Consider the following 22,116-nt stretch of genomic DNA (forward strand, 5'->3'; position numbering starts at 1 on the left):
GTGTTTCCAGCGGTCTCTCATTTAAGTGGCTCTCTAGGAAAAACCTCCGCTAACGGAAGGTTTGAACGTATAACAAGAATCACTACTGACAACCACTTCATGGACCGTCATCACCGTCAATCTGAAAAGCGATGGTTTTTAAGTGACTAGTGATCTCACTTTTTAAGAAAAATTAGCATGGCTTTAGGAGACAGAACCTTTACATAGTAGAGTTTTACAAAATAGACACATGATGACTTGGCATCTAAAATACACTACTGCATCTTTCTGGTCATATCTGCTTAATCACCAAAGAGATTATCCCTATGACAAAGCAAAATGTTTTGCCAACTGATGTAATCTATTGCAATCCTGAAAAAATGTTTAACCCTATGAGAAAGTCATTCCATTTTTTTAAGGCATTTCTTTAAGAAAATAATTTCACATGGTGTTAGCATGTACTGGGAATAACTTCACAGTTGAAGAGCTTGTGTGCAAACTGCTGTCCCTCCCCCCCAAAAATAGTGTTAACAAATCATGACTTGCATTTAAAAAGTGCTGAAAAGATAAGCCTGGGTGTTCTATAAAAAAAAAAATTAAAAAAAAAAAAACACCTTATAGGAAAATCTATGCCTTCTAAAATCGACCTAGAAACTTCAAAAGTAAACATTTGTCAAATGGATGACAAGCTGAGGAGAAATGACTATTCCCTATTTTTACAGAATATTTTCAAAGAAAAACAAATACACTGCACACTATTCGGATGCCCCTGGGAGTTTAATGACAGCCTTCCCTAAAGCTGTCCAATCAGTGGGGGGGGGGGGGGGGGAATTAGTGCCCTTTATTATCAAAATATCTAAACTAGCCACTGCCACTTCCCTTTCAGAGCAAGATCTGCAGGAGCGGCTAACTGCTGTGTGTTGGTGATGCTGAACCTTCTGTACTGGATAATCAATGATCCAGAAAATATAAAACACTCCATTTCTGGTGAACCATTTTATTGGTTCTGGTTCATAATGTTCTAAACCAGAGAATTTCATTTCCTACACTAAACCTTAATCTCCTAGGGAAACAGGAGTTTGAGGTCTTTGAACAGGTTTGTTTCTGACCAGTTTTTCACTGCTTATTTCAGAAGACTCCAGCGATTCATTCAAAAGAGAAATCTTTCAAAAGGGGGGGTGAGGGTGGGGTTGGGGGAAAGAATTTCAAAGGGGAAAAAAAAAGCCTCCCCTCAGCTTTTCAAACCAAAGAGGAAGGAGCAGGGGTGCGTTTTCAAGTGTACAAAGCTGGAAGGAGGAGGAGAAGGAAGGGAGAAACACTAAATGTAGGGAGGACCGTAGGATAAATTTAAGGGGGACAAGGAGGAGAGGAGAAAATAAGGAATGTGACCTAAGGAAAGTGCTCTGTGCTCCATTGTACTTGTAAGGCCTTTGGCTTCCCACTAGCTCTGATTCTCAGTGACTTCGGCAGTCCACTGCCTCAGGGTGAGCACCTGCAGGCACACCCCCAGGCACACAGCTGAGCCTCCTATAACCCCCCAGTAGCCTGGAAAAGCTGATCAAGTTGAAGTATTTAAATCCCTACATAGAATGTGGAATGAATGGCAATATTCAAATCATGATTAGCATATTTCAAGCATAATAATATTTTGTTCTAAATTTTGCCCAATTTGCAAATATCAAAAGAAATTATTTCATTTAAACCAAACATTACACTCTGTGTGGGTACTTCTCAAACACACCTGCATACAGGGAAGCATTTACCTTCTCAAGTTTCAAGAACAAAAAATGTCTAATCTCATGTATCAGGATTATCTGGTGATTGTGTTTATAATACCCAAACATGCATGATACCCAAGTGTACTCAGGGCAATTCACTTACTCATAATTTACTGACTTCCTCACTTGCACACTTACCACATATTTATTCTGTGCCCACTATGTGCTCAGAACAGTTGTGGGTCCATAATGCCCTACAGTGTGGAGAGAGGACAAACAAGCCAACTGTATCACAATACTGTGAAATTTCTAGATGGAACACAGCCAGTAACAGGGGCAGCATCTAGTGTGTGAGTGTGGAGTGCAAATGGGACTATCATCTATCTTTGGGCTAAGCATGGATATGCCCTTTGAGCTAAAAATCTCACACATGAGAAAACAATCAGCTGGCCACGGGAGGATGAGGAAGAGAGCGTTTCAGGGGAGAGAATAACACACAGGTACAAAATCCCCCAAAGACTAAGAAGAAGGAAATGTGGAGAACAGCTAGAGCCCAGATAATGGGGCTGTTTCATGGGCCTTGTTAAGGGTATTTTCTTTACCCTGAGAATAATGAAAGGTCATTGAAGGTCAAATAAAGCACGATGATCTCTAATCTTCACTGATCACTGAGTATGTGCCAGGGACTATTCTAAGTTCTTCATACTCTTTAACCATTTTAATCTTCATAACTCTATGAAGCAGGTCCTACTTCCACCTACATTTTAAAGGTGAGGAAACTCTGTAAAGGACAGAAAGTTATGTGGCCTGCTGGATGTGTGAGCAGAGTGGGGATCTGACCTATGCAGTGTGACTTGTATACTCCCTTTCTACAAGGGACCAAACTGATTATGCAAGTAAGTCAGCTGCTCCATGGAGCAAATACACCTTCTCCATCAAGGATTCTAGTTAACTGGAGGAATGATAGTGCCTTCAAATAGATAAGTATTTATCTCCAGCAGTAAACCAAAATAATAATAATACTCATACATACTTATATAATTAACATCCAGCTCTACTATTTCAGACACTATGGCAGTAGCTAGACTCTATTAGAGGTAAATTTCCCAAAAGGAAACCCCAGTAATAATAGTACATAAAAGAGCTTTAAAAAGGGAGAGGGGAGGAATCTAAAATTAAAAACTACATATTCAATAGAATCAAGTCCTATATATGAGGTTGATAATTAACAGGCAATTAATAAAGATGAGGGACTCAAAAATATTTTAAATATTGGAACTTTAACATTAAAACTAGATTTATTCACACAGTATGTACAACTTATGTGTCTAAAGAGACAGTTATATTCACAAATAATGAAATACACTGAAGCACATAAATGTAAACATACAGATAGAATTCTCTAATCATACATCATATGTATTATACACATCAACGTCTCTGAGAAAGGTTTTAAGCCATAAATATTTCTCTTTTTTAATATATTTTATTGGTATTAGAGAGGAAGGGAGAGGGAGAGAAAGTTAGAAACATCAATGATGAGAAAGAATCATTGATTGGCTGCCTCCTGCATATCCCCCTACTGGGGATCCAGCCCACAACCCAGGCATATGCCCTTGTCTGGAATCAAACTTGTGGCTCTTCACTCCGCAGGCCAATTCTCTATCCACTGAGCCAAACCAGGTAGGGCAATGTCATAAATATTTCTAATATTGTTCCCTAAATTTGGAGTTTTCCCTTTGGAAGATATCTGAATAAATAACTTGGGGCATTCACAACAACTCAAATATACTATGCCAGAGTTATTTATTTAATATAAGTGTTCTTCTTATAATAGATAACTCCATCATCATATACTTATTTTATTAACTTTCAGTTCCCAAAATTTTAAATTCAGATTCTTATGGTCTTTGTTTTTTCTACAAGCCAGCTTACAAAAAACAGACGCCTGGGTTTATCCTCCATGAGGACGTGGCCACTGTTCACAGACCCAGACTCACTACTGCTTTTCCCTCCCAAATTTGGAAATGCTTTGGGGGTTCCTGTATTATTTTTCAGGTTAAACACTGTGCAATACAAATAGCTTCTTACATTACATCGTAGTATTTTATTCTGCATTTCTGTTGAGGAACTTTCCACAATGCCCCAGGTCTAGGCTGTGTGCCCCCCCTTCTCACCCAGCATCTTGGACTTCTTACTAGAGCACGTCTCTCCTTAGACAACACGGTGTCCTTGCCTCTGCCGTCCCATACACAACAAGCTGCTTGATGGTCAGCACCCTGTTTACCAACATAGTGCAGCACTTAGCACAGTGCCCACCAAGCCCCTACTAAGCCAGTAAGTAATTGTTGAAAGAATTTCCTAAGAGCCAACATTGTAAGGAAATTATGACCTGCTGGAATAAATGGAGGGAGTCAAGAAGCTTTTAAAAAAAAAAAAAAAAAAAAAAAAAAAAGGATAAAAGCAAAGCTCCTCATGAAAATTAAAATCCTGAGAAATTCTTTCTAATCCACGGTGTGCAAGCATGCACTTCTTCAATACATGGAAGCATAAATCTAAAGGAGTCAGGGTGTGGTGCGTAAGGTCAGATGCACAATCGAAAGCTAATCCAACTCCACTTTTACTAAACCCTGAATCATAAACTTTCAACACCTTTTTTTATTCTACCACACCTATGCTACTTGGCAAGCATACATTTACTTTTTTCTCCTTTGATGGTTTCACACACACACACACACACACACACACTCTCACACCCTTGCATGAAAAGTTGAGATCTAAACATCCCCACTCAGAACAGAATGCTGGCTTTATTTTAAAAGCATATATAGTTTAAGTTCATTAGATCTTTATTTTCCAAAGTATGTTCCAGAAACACAGTGCAGTGATTCTCACATGCATCAGAGTCACCTGGAGGGCTTGTTAAGACAGACTGCTGGGCCCCACCTCCAGGAATTCTGAGGCAGAATGTGGGGGAGGGACCCCGATGATGGTGGGGTCTGCGGGTCTTGGACCACAATCCCTTAGGGTGTTGTTAGTAGATGTTTTGTGAGATGAAAATATCCATTCTGAAATACTTTTAAAGAGAATGCAACATATTCCGTCTGGATACCCTCTTAAAGTTTCACTGTGCACATTAGCATATTAAAAGCTCTGAAAAGTTCTGCTGTAAATTAACAGTTGTAGATTGTTTACCAAACAAAATTATTTAACCCTGAAATCCTTTAATCAAAGAACAATTATTAACATCTTACCACGCTCTGAGGAATAAATACACTTCGGAAAAATCGACATTTGCCTCTTTAGAACTGTTTCTTAAAATATATTTCAGCAGAAAATAATTCCGTCCTTGGAAACAATCCAACTTCTTACCACGTATGAATCCTGTCCAAATAAAATAACAGCATCTCAACTTCAGATCAGGCGTGGTTCATCCAACCATGAATACCCTTTCTTGCAAAGCTAATTTTTGTGCTTGGTGGTATGAGGTAAATACCAGGTTCTCATAATGCTTCAATCATCAATCCATTAATTAAAAGTTATGCATAATTTAACATTGTTTTGAATCTGAAATACTGACAGCCACAAATCTATATTATTTGTTCACATTTACTAACTAAATATTTAAAGCAATGGAATAAAAGGCCTTAAGCACATTCAGGTCAAAATGTTTTCTCACGCGTGACCCTATCTACTATAAAGACCTTGTGTAAAACTGTGTGGCATTCCTCCCTGTGTGTTACCGTGAGTTAGATCACCTAGAAAAGAACAACAGGATGAGTCACCAGCTTATGGAACTAAGTTATGACATGTCTTTTGACACACATCCTAGTCATCTCTCTAGTACATTGCACCGCCTCTTTGGTAACTTTTATACTCATCCTGTTCATCTTATCCAGCAACTTTTTTTTTTCCACCTTCCTTTTAATCACAAAAACCGTGATTACACATTTAAAATCTTTCATTGTATAGTGAAAGGTCAGTGCTATAGAGCATGAATAGTGCTGTATTAAAAGCTAAGCACTGCTGGCTGCCATAAGAATAGCAAGAATGAATTTCTAGGGAAATAAAGAGAAAGAAAAGACTTAACTCTTAAAGAAGGCACCAGTGGCCCTATAGCCAGTTTGGATCAGGGGAGAGAGTATTGGCCTGAGGACTGAAGGGTCCCAGATTCCTTCAGTCAAGGACACATGCCTGGGCTGCAGGCTCAATCCCCAGGGTGAGGCATGCTGGAGGCAGCCGATCAATGATTGTTAATGTTTCTATCTTTCTCTCCTTCTCCCTTCCTCTCTGAAATAAATAAAAATACTTTTTTTAAAAACAGGCATCAGTGAATATTTAATAGGCTTTAAAGAATGTAAACTCAGTGAAGAAGATTTTTGCCTGGCGCACTATAGGTATTCCATACATATTTGTTGAATTTACGAGTAAAAGACTGGCAGGCAGCAATTTCAAAAATCCCAGAAACATAATATGTTTGAGGAAGCTTAGTCCTCTATATAAACTTGATTTTTTAAGGATTATTTAGATTTCCAAAGGGCAATATGGCCTTACATAACATCATCAGATTAAGATCAAGACAGAGGAACTAGCCCTGGAAACTCTTATCCTACAAAAGAAGATGCTTTTGCTGTTCCAGTGTCAAACAACACAACCAAAGAAACACAGTGGGGGGTTAGAAGTGGGCAGAGAGGACCAATCTGGAATTATCACTAAAACAGAGGAAAAAAATATCCTGAATAATCAGCTGAAAACTAGCTGGAGAGAACCCTGACAACCAAGGACCGAAAGTGGAGACTGCACAGACACAGGCAGGAAGGGCAGAGGCACCAAAGGGCTGGCTGGGCTCTCGCAACAGCAGCTGAAGTTCCGGAGGGTTATCTCAGCTGTTGGGGGTTCCCACCCAGAGCATCTAAACCCCAAGCAGGACCCCCCAACCCCCATCCCAGAGCATCAGAACCGAGAAGGATACCCACAACATCTGGCTGTGAAAAGCAGCAGGGTTGCTGTCTGCAGGAGAGACAGTTGGAACTTCAGTACCCTCTTAAGGGGTCAATGCATAACATGTTGTGCACAGCCACTCATCTTGGGCTCTGGCAGAGGGAGGGCAGAGTGGACTAGAGCTGTGTGAGGGGAGTCCAGGGTTGGGAGTTCTGGGGTTGGAGCTCAGAGGGCAGCCACCCCCCATTTCCTCTGCTGAGTCATTCCTTCTTACTGCAGAGGACATCTTTCTCCTGCAGACTTTCACCACCTAGCCAGCTTTGCCTGGGGAGAAGCCATCGCCTTACTCTGCTGGAGAACTCTCACCCACCCTGTGGAGTCCATAGCCTGAGGCAAATTAAGAGGTCCAGAGTAACAGCCAGACTGTAGGCAGAGGTGGGTCTCTGGAGGCTTTGAGCATTTGCCTCACTCCTTCTGGACCCTGGACTAGGAAAACCGACCTTGGTGTACATCGTGGTCCTTTCCAAAGGCACCCAGGCCTAGCAGGAGGAACCACAAGCTATAGCTCCAAGTGACATGCAGGGCCAGTCACAAACAGCTTCTGACACTGTCCTGCACCAGAGACTGGGAGTCTTAGCATATCTACCTAATACATACCCAAACAGGCAGCTAAAATGGGAGACAAAAAGAAAAGCCCCAAATGAAAGAACAAGAGAATTCTCCAGAAGAAGAGCTAAATGAAATGAAGACAAGAAGCTGTGGTACATATACCACATGGAGTACTGTGCAGCAGTAAACAAGAAGGGTCCCTTGCCCTTTGGGACAGCATGGAGCACCTGTAGAGCATCGTGCTAAGGGAAATAAGCTGGTCAAAGAAACACAAGTATCACATGATCTCACTAATGAACAAAATAAACTGATGAACAAAATAGATCCAGAGACATCGAAGCATGGAATAGACTACGGAATCTCAGAAGGAAGGTGGGTGAGAAGTGATCAACCAAAGGACTTGCATGCATATATTCATATATTCATAACCCATGGATACAGACAATAGTGTGGTGAGGGCTAGTGGTGGGTTCAAATGGGGTGGGGGGGTGGAGAAGAGACACAACATTTGTAATACAACAATATAGACTTTTTCAAAAATAAAAAGAAATGGGGCAAAGAGAGCACCTACTACATAGAATGTCATTTTAGGAAGAGCATTCATTTAATGAGCCAAATGAGGTTATATTTTATATTAGAAAAATTACTTCCTAAAAATCCATAAGCTTTTTTTTTTTTACAATTCAGTAATTTGGGTTTATTTTTATAATTATATCATTTTGAAAGTAGCAATATGCTGCATTTTTTTTAAATCATGTAAATTATTTTGGTTAAAGAATTTACATCTGTTAGGCAAGTCATATCACAGTTACTATATTTTAATTCCTGCATTTTACTGGCAAAAACTGTTACCCTTGGAAATATAAGATTCCTTTCACTGAAATCTCTAAGTTTAGTATAAAAGTATTGAGTTCAGTTTCAACAATTTAATATTATGACTATGTATTTACCTTTCGTCGTGGGTAGACAGAATAAAATTTTTCCTAAATTACTAATAACAGAGACTCTGACAGGAGGCAGGGTAGCGATTATGCATCTGTTTCCATTTTTATTATTGCACAGAACTTTCCAGATGTTCCTCCTTCACTGGTGTTCCCCAAAGAATACATTTACTAGTTTCCCTTTATAATCACCTTATTAATTGTAAGGACAATTAAATGAAAAAAAGAAGAAAAAAAACTTTCAATAGGAATCTCAATCTCTTTCATATAAATCTCAATTTATATTACAAGAAAATCTAAACTCCACAGGAACAACATCCCTTATGAAAATGGCTTACACAAATGAGCGTGAGGACACAGCAGAAAAGCACAGTGGGGAAGAGAACAAAGTGAGCAGGAAGTAAATCTGGAAACAGTCTGGCCCCTGGTGAGCTTTTTATGCACACTGAAAGAAGACCCCAATGTTGCAGGTGTGCAAATGGCTGCACTTGACAGAAGAATAACATCTGCAATATCCCTTCAACCCTGACTTAACCTTAACATTCTTCACCAGCTATAAACTCTACTACCAACAGGCTGCAGCCAGAAGCCTCCTGTGAGATTTCTACTTACTTCATATTTAAGTAACTAATGTTTCATTTAGGCTTCACAATGCGTCTTCAAAAATCTAAGTTCCAAGTTCAGTGCCATTCTGTCAAGTCATTTATCTCTTGACTAGCTATAATCAAAGAAAATAAACAAACTATGGCCCTGGCCAGTGTTGCTCAATGATTGGAACGTTGGCCTGTGTACCAAAGGGTCGCAGGTTCGATTCCAGGTCAAGGGCACACACCTAGGTAAGGTTTGATCCCTTGCCCCAGCAGGGGTGAGTATGGGAGGTAACCAATCTGTCTCTCTCAGATTGATATATCAATATTTCTCTCTCTTCTCTCTTCCCTCTCCTCTCCTCTCCTCTCCTCTCCTCTCCTCTCTTCCCTCTCCTCTCCTCTCCTCTCCTCTCCTCTCCTCTCCTCTCCTCTCCTCTCCTCTCCTCTCTTCCCTCTCCTCTCCTCTCCTCTCCTCTCCTCTCCTCTCTCCTCTCCTCTCCTCTTCTCTCTCTCTCTCTCTCTCTCTCTCTCTCTCTCTCTGTTTCTTGTCTCTCTCTCCCTTCTCCTCCACCCTTTCACTCTCTCTAATAATCAATGTGAAAAATGTGCTCAGGTGAGGATTAACAAACAAAAAAAAAGAAAATATTTCATATTGTTTTCTTACAAATGTTTAAAATATTTTTCACACAAGTAAAAACAAACTTTTACACCCTGTCCCAGTTATTAATGACATGGAGGGGAAAGTAATACCCTAATTCAAGGCATGAAATAAAAAAGAAATGTTATCATGTATGTGGCTACAAAGTTCAGAAAACCAGAGAAAAAATGTTCCTTTATTGTCGTATTTTTTAAATTTCTCTACAAAAGTAATATATATTTATCAGATTTGGTTTTGTTTTTTCTTATACAACTATTTTCACTGATATGCAATGAAATACATTTTGCTTTCACATTTGGCAAAGCACTCTGACATTTGTACATAAGCAGTATAGATTTATCTCTTCTCGAGCAGCCACTTTGATTTACTCCCCAACATCTATTTTAACACAAATGTTAAGTATAAGCCAGTCATTGTCATTCATTTCCTTTTCAATGATGAATGGGCAAGTGGCCTGATGTTTTCTAATAAGAGAGGACAAGTCTTGCCAAAACCGGTTTGGCTCATTGGTAGGGCATCGGTCTGCAGACTGAAAGGTCCCAGGTTCGATTCCGGTCAGGGGCATGTACATTGGTTGCGGGCACATCCCCAGTGGGAGGTGTGCAGGAGGCAGCTGGTCAATGTTTCTCTCTCATCGACGTTTCTAGCTCTCTATCCCTCTCTCCTCCTCTCTGTAAAAAATCAATAAAATATATTTAAAAAAAAAAAAGAGAGAGAGAGAGAGAGAGAGAGAGAGAGAGAGAGAGAGAGAGGACAAGTCGTCTCTGAGGCTCTGGGCAAGATTTCTTCCGTACCTAGAAAGACACAGACAGAAGGATGGCACCTGTTCTTCCTTGTAAAATGTTCCCATCTCTGAAGACGGTGTGTGAAGCTATTAGCAAAATGATGGGGTCAACATAGACTGTCAGATACTATAGGTGAACTACCGCCACAACATCCAAGTCGGCCATAAAATTATTGAGCCTCTCATCTGTACCAATCAGCTCTGGCACCTGACCTCCACTGAAGAGAGATTATAAACTCCTTTCTTGTTCAAGTCAGTCTGAATTGGAATTTTCTCTCTGTATGAAAAATTATTCTGATATACCAAATGTCCATTTGGATTAGTTAAACTGACTCAAGGGCTCCATTCATATCTAAAACATTCAGTAACTAATTTTTTTAGAAAATACAAACTGGACAGTAATTTGAACGTTATATATAGCTTCAAATTTACAGACCAAAACAGAAATTTGCCTAATATTAAAATGTGTTTACTCAAAAATCTACCACCAAGTTTCTCCTAGTGTTTTCCTGAATTAACAGAAAAGTTTTCTGTGACTCAAACATCCTATATAATAAAGAGCTAATATGCTAATTAGACGAAACAGCAGAATGACCTGGAGACATCCTTCTGGATGAAGCCTGGGCTGCGAGGGCCCGCAGAGACTGGGAGGAGCTGTGAGGGCAGAGCCCCTTGCACAAATTGAGGGCATGGGGCCTCTGATCTATATATATAAAAGCCAAAGGGACCAGTTGCTATGATGCACACTGATCACAAGGGGGCAGATGCTCAGTGCAGGACTGTTCCCTGGTTGGTCAGTGTGCTCCCACAGGGGGAGCGCCACTCAGCGAGTTTACTGAGCAGCAGTGGCAGCAGGGCCAGCATAAGCAGGAGATGCAGGCGCCAGGCCTGGGCGCGGGCTCCTCCTCGGCCACCTGCCGCTTCAGGCACTACTACATCTCTCGAGGGATGTCAGACTGCTGGTTTCAGCCTGATACCCGCAGCCTGCGGTCCCTCAGCCTGGCCTGCAGGGACTGAGCTGAAGCCGGCAGTCCGACATCCCAAAGAAAGGAGTATCCTCTTAACTGGGGAGATCACAAGGAAGGAAAAAGTTACGGTGGGAAGGTTTCCTCAGCTTCCTGCTGAATAGATGGATGTCGGGGCAAGTCCTGGCCCTGGTGAGGCCAATCAGAATTATACTGCAAGCTAATGCATCAACATCCAAACAAAAATGCTTTAAACTGTGAACCACTTGAATGAGTAGCTCCATTAGGCATTTAATTTCCCTTCACTACAGTTTTGAAAGAAATGTAAACAACAAGTGAGACTTTCAACTCTTAAAAACTAAAAAGACACCAAGATAAATGTCCTCCCATCTTAGCCATGCTCAGAGCGGTACATGGAGCCTTTCCTCTAGTTCCTGTCTCAGGCAGAAACCAGCCTGGGAAGCACGGGCAGGGTCAGCTCTCTGGCACATGGGAGGCTGGGCTGTGTGTGCAGTGACGGGCTCACGGTGTGATGCATGCTATGCAGGGAGTCCATTCTTTTTACTTTTTCTTCAAACCGTAACCAATATCTTCTTCTCGTCTGCCAGCTAATCTCTCAGAATCACTTTCCAGCCACTGGCTCCCTGAAGTGGGGGCAGAGATCCTCAAAGCACCGGCCTAGAAACAGATCTGCCCCCACTTTTCCCCATAGCTCACGCACCCCGACCCAGGGAGCCTGGCCGCCCACCAGGAGAGAAGCACAGGAGAGAAGGGAACCAGAGCTCATTTTCCATTCAGTCAGTCTTCCCACAACCCTCAACAGCAAAGAGCCCTTCCCTTTGTCCAGGCCACTCTCGTTTTCAACAAAATCTTGAAACGTAGCTTTGCCTCAGGATGCTTTAAAAACGTACGCTGCGCTTCAGTGAGTTCCACACAGCCTCCCTCCATGACAGGTGATGCCAAAATACTTCAACTGAGCATTTCGAAGAGTTTCTGATTGACAGGAAAGCCTACGGCATGGGACAGCGGGGGCTGCCTGGGGAAACGTTTGCCAAACGTTAACACCAAACATTAACCTGAAGACACATATTTTTTCCCGTGAATGCTCTTTTAACTAGGAGGCTAAAATATTACCAGTATCCTCCTGAAGTACACACCTCAGGAATAGGATTTCCCATTCAAACGTAATCATCAGCCACAGTTTGGCTGACAGGGGCTGCACCACAGCATTGTGGGAAGAACACTGGGCTGGAGAGCATGACGCCAGAAAGGTCTTGGTGTGTCTGTCCTTCACTGGCTCGGCAGCTGATGAGGAGAAGCTGCTTATTCAGGAGACCAACTATAGGGAACAGGTCCCCCCACTGCCTGGCTTAGCTGGCATTCCTGCAATGCACCCACACGTAGGTATCATGCCTACGGTACTGGCATTTCCATAACCTTCGGGGACCCACCTCAGCCCAAACCCAGCTGTAAAGCCACTCCTCAACCCCAGGGACAGGAGTCCAGTTAGTGTTATCGAAAAGGACAGGAAAGAGGACGTAAGCCATCTCTTAATCTCTCTTATATCTCCTCCTTTCTTTCTATTCTACCCTGCCCACCTTCTTCCTAGTCTTTCTTCTCTCTTTTTCAATTTCCCATGTTCTTTCCAACTTATTCTAATCTTTCCAAAAATCGGAACTTTTTCGAAACGCTGCAGGACGCAGGACAAATTGTTCAAAACAGGGACTGTCCCGCCAAAAGCGGGACGTCTGGTCACCTTATCCATTACCCATCCGACCAACCACCATTAACAATGCTCAATGTGCCTGGGAACCTAAGGAGCTCCAAGTCCAGTTAAAAAATCAGACAGGTAAGCAGTCACCACACAAGTGCTGCCAGGGAGCGCTGTACCAGCTCACAGAGGGGCGTGTCGCATTCGGGTGGGAGGGGGAACAGAGGCGGTAGGCAGAGTCCCTTACCTTCACCTCAACAGACGCATGGACCACAAGCAGCCTATTCTTTTAACTGGCTGCTGACAACACGGCTCCTCCCAGGCCACAGAACATGTATGAGCCTTGTCCTTATTACAGTTATAATTAAATCCATACAGTTTAGCACTTGTAGCGTGTCCTTTCCTATATCCATAGAGCCTCGCACAATGCCTCACAAACAGTAGGAACTCCAGAGTTTTGTGGAATTCACTTCAAACACTCATGGGTACTGCTTCTTACTGAACTCTATTGATCTCATTGTCTTAAGATCCTTACAGACAGGAACCAGTTCCAACATTATCTTAAGCCAAAACATAACATTTTTTTAATAAATTCCATTTGGGATGAAAGCTTAGAGTGTTTTGAGTTTTTTTTAAATTATATATACACATATTATATATGTGCATATATATATATATATATATATATATATATAATCTTAACCAAAATTATTTTTGAGAAAATTTTACTAGCAATATTTTTAAATCTTTATTTTTTGTTAGTATTAAACATCAAATATGCAAAATTAAACTTACCTCTTAAGTGCTTAGTAATGCTCACTAGTTACAGAATACATGTTTCCAATTAGAAGGTTGCAACACCTTTTGGCTTCTTTTTCGCCACTATTTTCTGTGGCAATAAATTTAATTTCCCCAAAAAAAAGTAGCTATAGATTATGGAGCCCAGTATAGATGTGTAACACATAAATAAGTCTCAGCCAGCTTTAAAGCATATTAAAGAGAGTTGTGAAATAGATGTGTAAACATGAAATTCTGAAGTGTTAATCCAGTGACACTTAAGTATTGGTTCCAGTTTATAAACAGATTCTTTTAAGGCTTCTAGGTAAAATCTGAGGAAGGGCCATGGCGAGCCTGTCCCAGCTGGGATGAGTTACAGTGCGCTGTGAGCTCTAGCGCTCTCTCTCCGAATCCATAATTCTGATTATTGGGAATACCTTATTTTTTAAAACTCCAATTTTAGTTCTTTGGGGGAGTGAGTGCTTCAAGTAGAATGAATTGGGTTCTTTTTTCCTAATTGGTTTACATTTACTCCTCTAATACATGAGGTTTCTGAGTGTCCATTTGATTAGGTATCTACGCAATTCTGTTACTGCCTATAAAACTGAAAATATACTCACATTTCTGACTTTGTCATTGGTGTTTTACAACCTGAGTTTAGAATCCCAGGTACAACAAGCCCTCTGAGAGCACGTTAGGCTCCTTAAAAGTTCTCGTCTCTTTCAAGTACCCAGAGAAAAGGCTTCTGTTGTTGATGCAAGTCACGGCTGTAACTTTATGAGAAAAATGTTTGAATCACACATCACGTCACTTACAAAACACTTTTCCACGGAGCAGTCTGCACGGTCCCGGGAACAGACTACGAACAGAGCGCTCTCCCTGTCCTGGGGGAGGTTCCAGTCCCACAGAAAAGGAGGCAGCAATCAGGCTCCATCCGTTGGCAAAGGGCTCCGAGTCATGGGCTCTGCAAAGCTCTCCAAGAAAGCAAAGGTCTACTGTGGGTGACATATGTCCCCGTGGTTTTTTAGATTCATGGAATAACTTACTTTTTTGTGAAGTTATGCCACAGACTTCAGAATCGGACCACCTGACTAAAATTCCTGCTCCGCAGAGTCAAGGCTGAGCATCCTCGTAGACTTCCTCTAGCTTCCCTGACCTCTTTGCTCAGGTGTATCAGGAGGATCTCCATGGGCCTCACTGGGGGAGGTAGTGGAGCAGAACTCAGAACAAGATGTGTTTCCCAAGCTTCAAGGATCCTACAGTTTTGTCTGTAAACACTGAAAATAAACCCAGGAAATTTCTATTCATTTAGCTACTCACTAATCATGGGGGAGGAGGGAAGATGGTGCTAAGGAGAATGAGAAGGAAAGAATAAAAGCTTAGATCAGAGTGACAGTCTGTTCCCAGAACTGTACCTTTTGGCAGGAAAGCATTCCTCTAACTACAACTGAATAAAATGTGTTCAAGCCAACCTTTAAAAAATAAAAAAATCAATAAGTAAATTCTGTTCCACTGTTAAGGTCTGACCAACTGTGTCCAAATGTACAGTACTGCGTGAGCTCCCTGTTAAAAACTTCCTTCTCAGCATGAAGCAGACACTTACATAGTCCCATAAAACCTCTGTCAGCATGTACTTGAAAATCTCAAGAGCATCCAGATTAGAGAGGTAGGCCCCCCCCAATGCTGTATTTGTGAAGTCTTGAATAAGGGGCTCACATCTAGGTCCTGGGGGAGGAGGGGAAGAACTTGTTTACACACACGCAGAGTAAGCAGCTGCTTAAGTGGTGTTGCTGGAGGGAGTGATGAAAGGGCGCCTGAGCTAAGAATAATTCCATTGGCTGTGCCCAGCGCCTGGATTCCCACACGGCTGGTTCCTGCTTTGGAGCTCACGAAGAACCGCCTGCTAAAATGCAACTGGAATCAGAGCGGGTAGCTCTTGAAGCTATTATCCGCCAATACTTTAGCTCAAATTAGTTCATTAGCCACTTGTGTCATTTAACAGGGCTCAGAGAGAATGAGATGCCACAAAGACAAGTTGTAAGGAAGGTTAAGAAAGGTCTGAATACTTGACTTTTGTCCAGTAGGGGGGGGAGGGGGGGAAGGGGGGATGGAATATGTTAAAGCCATTCTCCCTGAGAGGACTGAGCAAGTTCTAACTATAAATTTGTACCCTCCGGCCCAAAACTAACCCTATAAGAGAAAATTAAACAGACTTAAAAGGTGGATATGGGATTTTTTTTCTATAAATAACCACTTATTCACCTCCAAATCAGGCTAGACTAATAAAACATTTCTTGAAGTAGGAATACTATGTATTTTCAATTATAAACAACTAGAGGCCTGATGCATAAAACTCGTGGGGGGGGGGGGAGAGGTAGGTGGGGGGGGGGCCTCTGCACAGCCTGCACCCTCTCCAATCTGGGACCCAGTGGGATCAGGCCTAAACGGGCAGTCAGACATCCCTCTCACAATCCAAGACTGCTGGCTCCAAACAGTTCACCTGCTTCTACCTGATTGCCCCCAACCACTTCTGCCTGCCAGCCTGATCACCCCCTAACCACTTCTCTGCCAGCCTGATCAATGCCTAAGTGCTCCCTGGCCAGCCCGATTGCCCCTAATTGCCCTCCCCGACCAGTCTAGTCACCCCTAACTGTCCTCTCCTGCAGGCCTGGTCACCCCCAACTTCCCTCTCTGCTGGCCTGGTCACCCCCAACTGCCCTCCCCTGCTGTCCCAGTCACCCCCAACTGCCCTTCCCTGCTGACCTGGTCACCCCTAACTGCTCTCCCATGTAGGCCTGACCCCCCAACTACCCTCCACTATAGGCCTGGTCCCTCCAAACTGCCCTCTCCTGCAGGCCTGGGTCCCCCCCCCCCTGTCCTCCACTGCAGGCCTGGTCAACCCCAACTGCCCACAACTGCCCTCCTCTGCCAGCCATCTTGTGGCAGCCATCTGTGTCCACATGGGGGCGGCCATCTTGTGTCTTGGAGTGATGGTCAATTTGTATTACGCTTTTATTAGATAGGATAGTAAGTAATTGTGCGGGGTAAGGAAATAGCTTAGGGCTAGAGGATTTGCTAAAACACAGGATCTTGACTAAAAAATCAGGAGCACACTTACAATTCCACTAAATTTAGTATGTTCCACCGAGTGCAGCTGTTCCATCTGAGAACCGATGCTTTCATCTCAGCACCCAGAACAGTCCCGGGGACAACTACAGAGAGAGTATAGCCTGGAAGCTAAGAGCTCAGACTCTACCCTTGAGGTCCAGCTCTGTCTCTTATTAGCTGTGAAGCCCTGAGCAAGGCATTTAGCCCCTTTGTGCCTCAGTTTCCTCACATGTAAAAATGGGGGTGATCATAGTGCTTATCCCGTGTAGTTCTCATGGAAATTAAATGAGTTAAATATAGAGAGTCCTTAGAGCCTGACACAAAATTAGCAACATATAAATATTGGATATTATTATTATGAATAAAGAAGGAAACCCAGAAGGCTACACTAAAATAGCAAGTGTATAAATAAAAGCAGGCGACAAAGGTACTATAAGGAACTGACCACAGGGACATCTAGAAAGGAGTCCTAATAAAGTGATCAAATAGAGAGAGAATTCAAAGAGCAGTACTGCTTTTATCACAGAAAAATAACCCGGAGTATTTGTCCTCAAACCTAGATTAACAACAGAATCATCCGCAGAGCTTGGTAATCAGGGACTGCCTGGGCCCCATGTCAGAGTTTCTAACTTCACTTTTAAAAGCCCCCCAGGTGATCCTAGTGCGAAGCAATAGTTAACAACCACCCAGCTCGATTTACGGTTTCCATTCTTTTCCACCTCGACGCATTTGAGGCATATAACACATTCCATCCGTATGAGAAACTCCTCATGAGCATGGCTGGCAGAGGAGTAGGATGGAGCCACCAGGCTCTGTGGGCCTTCTCTTGAAAAGCATCTCCCATCAGCACCCTCTTGAATCTGAAGCAAACAGCAGACACTGTATCTCATCCTCACAGTAACCCCGGAAGCAGGGGAAAGTATAAACATATTTAACAACCAATGAGACTCAGGCATTGATCAATCAGAATGACAGCAGCTGAATGCAACAAAGTACTATATAGTTGATTATTAGCCATGCCCATCAGGGATATATTAGGACTCCCAGTTTGCAGACAAAAATGAGAAACTGAGGCCTTGAGGCTAATGTGCCAAAGGCTCAACGTAAGAAACGGGAAAGCCAGAATTGGGAGTAATCAAAAAACGAAAAGGGAAAATTTCTGAAACTATGAAAGGAAAATAACACACGGTATTTGAAAAGTTTAGTGCTTGATGACAAATTTTCTAAGGAATTTATAGTACATTTTTCTCAGAATTAAACTGTTGTCTTCTATACTGGCCAAGAATTCTCAAAAGGCTTTACAGATGTGAAATTACCGTCTTCACACAAACAGGCGGGGGGGGGGGAGGGGGGGGGGAGAGAATGACTTGCACTTTTCTTTTCTAGCTAAAGACTTTATGAGTAGGATGAGCCTGGACTGCTTTGTTTTCCGTAATAATAGTGCTTTCTAAGCTGCATGACTGTAACACCTGTAAACTTCACTTTTGGAAGATAAAGGATAGTAAACAATGCAATAGCCAGATTTTTATTGGGAAGCATTTTTATATCATCTTTTTTATTTCCATAGGAAAAAGAGCTTGAACTATTGAAAATAATGGTAAAGAATAATGGTCAACAATGTAGGACTATTTAAAACCATATTTCACATTTTATAACAAATTCCAAATATAATAAAGAGGAACATTCAACAGTTCAAATTATATAAATACTAATATAAACTAGATTCGTGATTGGCAAACTGCGGCTCGCAAGCCACATGCTGCTCTTTGGCCCCTTGAGTATGGCTCTTCCACAAAATACCACAGCCTGGGCAAGTCTATTTTGAAGAAGTGGCATTAGAAGAAGTTTAAATTTAAAAAATTTGGCTCTCAAAAGAAATTCCAATCGTTGTACTGTTGATATTTGACTCTGTTGACTAATGAGTTTGCCGACCACTGAACTAGACTATCAGCTATATAAGAAGGGTTTGTAATGACATATAGTTTTTAAATAAAAGGAAAGGAAAACCAATATACCAAAGAAATTTTAAAATGCCAAAATGACAGATAAAATATCAACATATATATTACATCTTATGAAAAATATATTAATTGTTTAGGATTAAATAGGCCAAGGCAATTGAAAACAATCCATCTAAAAGTAATAAAAATGTAAATAAGTATCAAAACTGTTTTGAAATCAACATCATTGATCATGTTAGTAGTCAAAAGTACAGAAATAAAATAATTAGGTGTTATAATAATACTATAGGCCTGGTGCATGACATTTGTGCACTGGGGAGGGGTCCCTCTGCCCAGCCTGCCCCCTCTCACATACTGGGAGCCCTCAGGGGATGTCCTACTGATGGCTTAGGCCCTCTTTCATTGGGAACAGACCTAAGCTTCAGTCTGGCCTCCCTTTATGGGAGACGACAGGGCTGATCAGGGGAAGGCGCCAGCCTCATCACCCAGCTGCTGCAGCCGCCAAGGTATTTTCATCAACACGGACTCCAGTCCCTTCACCATGAAAAAATGACAACATTCTTTAGGCATTTTCAAGATGTGTCTTTTATAGGATATGACATTTCTTTCTTTCTTTTTCTTTTTATCCTAACCTGAGGATATGTTTCCATTGATTTTTCCCCCTTCCCTCCAATCCCAGGCTCAATCCCAAGCCTAAAGCCTCTGCCCCAAAGGGGGTCCCCAACCCCAAACCTCCTATCACAGGCTCGACCCCTTCCCAAGCCTAAAGCCTCTGCCCAATGGCCAGCTAGGAGTGACCTGGGTGCCTAGGAGGTTCCCAGGACCCAGGTATATATGCAAATTAACTGCCATCCTTGTTTGGTTAATTTGAATATTCACTCTGATTGGCTGTGGGCGTAGTGTAGGTATGGTCAATTTACATATTTCTCTATTATTAGGTAAGATGTCAGATACTTATAAAATGTCAGATACTATGTGCTTTTTATACATATCATCTAATTGACTTCTTAAAATAACCACATTAGGCAGACTATGGTATTTTCACATTTTGCAGACCAGTAAACTGATACTTAGAATAGATAAGTACCTTTCCCAAACTCACACTTCTAGTCAGGTGCAATTCTGGGATGTGAATGCAGACAGCCTAATTCCAGCACCCATGTACTTGAGCACAGTGTCCCCTCAAATTACCAAAACAAAAAATAATATTACCAATATTACAATACCAATTTACCAGTATTACTAATAACCACCAAATTAGCAAAATAAAAATATTACTAATATTGATACCAATATTGACTATACATCACTAATAGGAGAATATGCTGCATTTTTGAAGAAATTTAGCAAAATGTTTCTAGAGCAAGAAAACAAAATAATTTCCAATAACTCCACTTTTAGGAATATACTAACCTTGGGAATTAAGTGGAATAAATGAGAATTACTTGCTGGACAATATGCATAATTCACATTATATAGCAGTTCTTATTATAAAGTCCAACTATCCAGAGGTATAACTGTATAATGTAATTTTTGTTATATTAAAATGTATAATCATTATGACCATTTTACAACAAAGAAAATTGCCAAAAAGATACGTTAAATACGCAAGTGAACAGGTCTCAGAGGGACTAAATAAGAAATGAAAAGACCTTCTTAATTTTAGGTGTAGACGTCACACAATTCTTTAAATTTAATTTCCCATGAACGCTGTTATTTTGTGCAGTAAAGATATTCAGTGCAGAAATATAGTTTAACATTATATAGTACAATAATATATGCAAAGAGCCGAAACCGGTTTGGCTCAGTGGTAGAGCGTCGGTCTGCGGACTGAAAGGTCCCGGGTTCAATTCCGGTCAGGGGCATGTACGTTGGTTGCGGGCACATCCCCGGTAGGGGGTGTGCAAGAGGCAGCTGGTCGGTGTTTCTCTCTCATCGACGTTTCTAGCTCTCTATCTCTCTCCCTTCCTCTCTGTAAAAAAATCAATAAAAATATATTTAAAAATATATATATATATATATATGCAAAGGACCCAGTATAAATGTCGGCAAATAGTAACCATTTCACCAACAGCAGATAGTAATTGCTAACCTTTATGCACTTACTCTATGCCCTGCGCTGTTCTGAGGACTTTTTATGCATTAACGTCCATAATCCTCACAACAAGCCTACACTTACATTATGTCAAGTGAGTTTACTAACAAGGAGAGCGAGGTGGAGGGACAGTAAGAAAAGTGCCTGAGTACAGCCAGCTAATAAACTGCTGAGCCAGGACGTGTTCCAGAGCCCACACTCCTAACAACCACGCAGTTCTGCTTTTGGCACTCACCGTGTGACCCTGTCAAAAACGCTTATTCCTGGAAAGCAGGGTAAGGACATAGGTAAACAATTAGTAAGCATAATGTTTATGTATGGCAGGAACACGCTGTGGGTCTAGGAAAGCTTGCTTTCTGAACCCAAAGTAAAGAGAAATCATCTTCCCAGTTCCCCTTTACCGAATTCCAGATCTCTGAAAATGAGAATCTGTTTTAAAAAGATAATTTTAAGATAATATTATGAAAACAGAAAGAGGTCCCTGAGAAATACAATTTTATAAAAACAATGTCGGTCATTATAACGTATCCTTATTCATTGTTAAATATTTATGAACAGATGACACTTGAGGTTTTTGCATCGCCAGTTCTAAATTAACTCTATCTCTCTCTCCCCCTTCCCAAATATAATCACAGCATACTCAGACTTCTACCCTAACCTTCAGACTTTCAAGGTGATCTACTTGACAACTGCCTACCTCACATTTCCGCCTGCATGTCTTATAGACAGAGCAACTTAAAGATGCCCAAAACTTAACTCCTGCTATTTCCACCTCACATCCTTGCTTTCCCCATCTTGACACTGCTAACTCCATCTTCTAGCTGTAAAGTCCAAAAACTTGGGGAGTCATCAGGAGGGGAGTCATCCTTATATGCAATCTGCCACATATATGGCCTGAATTTGAACACTTCTCCACTCTAGCTAAGCCACCATTTTCTCTCTTAACAGAAAGTCAAATTTACCTCCTTACCACCTCCACCTTGGCCGGCTGCAGTCTACTCCCAACACAGCAGCCAATGCTATCCTTTTAAACTTCAATCAGATGATGTCACATCGCTACTCAAAGCTCTCCTATGCTGTTAAATTCAGAGAAAATGCCAAAATCCTAAGAGCAGCCACTGAGGCTCCAGTGATCTGGCCTCCATTCCCTCTCATACCTCCTCTTCCTCCCCATCATACTATTCCATCCACACTTCCATTCCTGGTGACCCTCACCTGTACGCCAGTGGTTTCTACCTCAGTCTTGGCACTGGCTGTTCCCTGCACTTGGAAATCCCTATAG

General features: G+C 41.6%; 1 protein-coding gene across 8 annotated transcripts in view; it reads right to left on the reverse strand.

Moving 5' to 3' along the window:
* Positions 1-22,116, reverse strand: part of BMPR1B (bone morphogenetic protein receptor type 1B) — a 369,968-nt gene that overhangs the window by 309,525 nt on the left and 38,327 nt on the right. Inside the window, exon 1 of one of the 8 annotated variants that reach the window (XM_084897223.1) lies at positions 3,896-3,916. The exons of 6 other annotated variants lie outside the window; for them this stretch is intronic. The gene's annotated coding sequence lies outside the window, so the exon portion shown is untranslated. One more of the 8 variants, XM_084897224.1, reaches the window with a different exon arrangement.

This window comes from Pipistrellus hanaki (genome assembly GCF_964339955.1).
Source record: "Pipistrellus hanaki genome assembly, chromosome: 1".
NCBI lineage: Eukaryota > Metazoa > Chordata > Mammalia > Chiroptera > Vespertilionidae > Pipistrellus > Pipistrellus hanaki.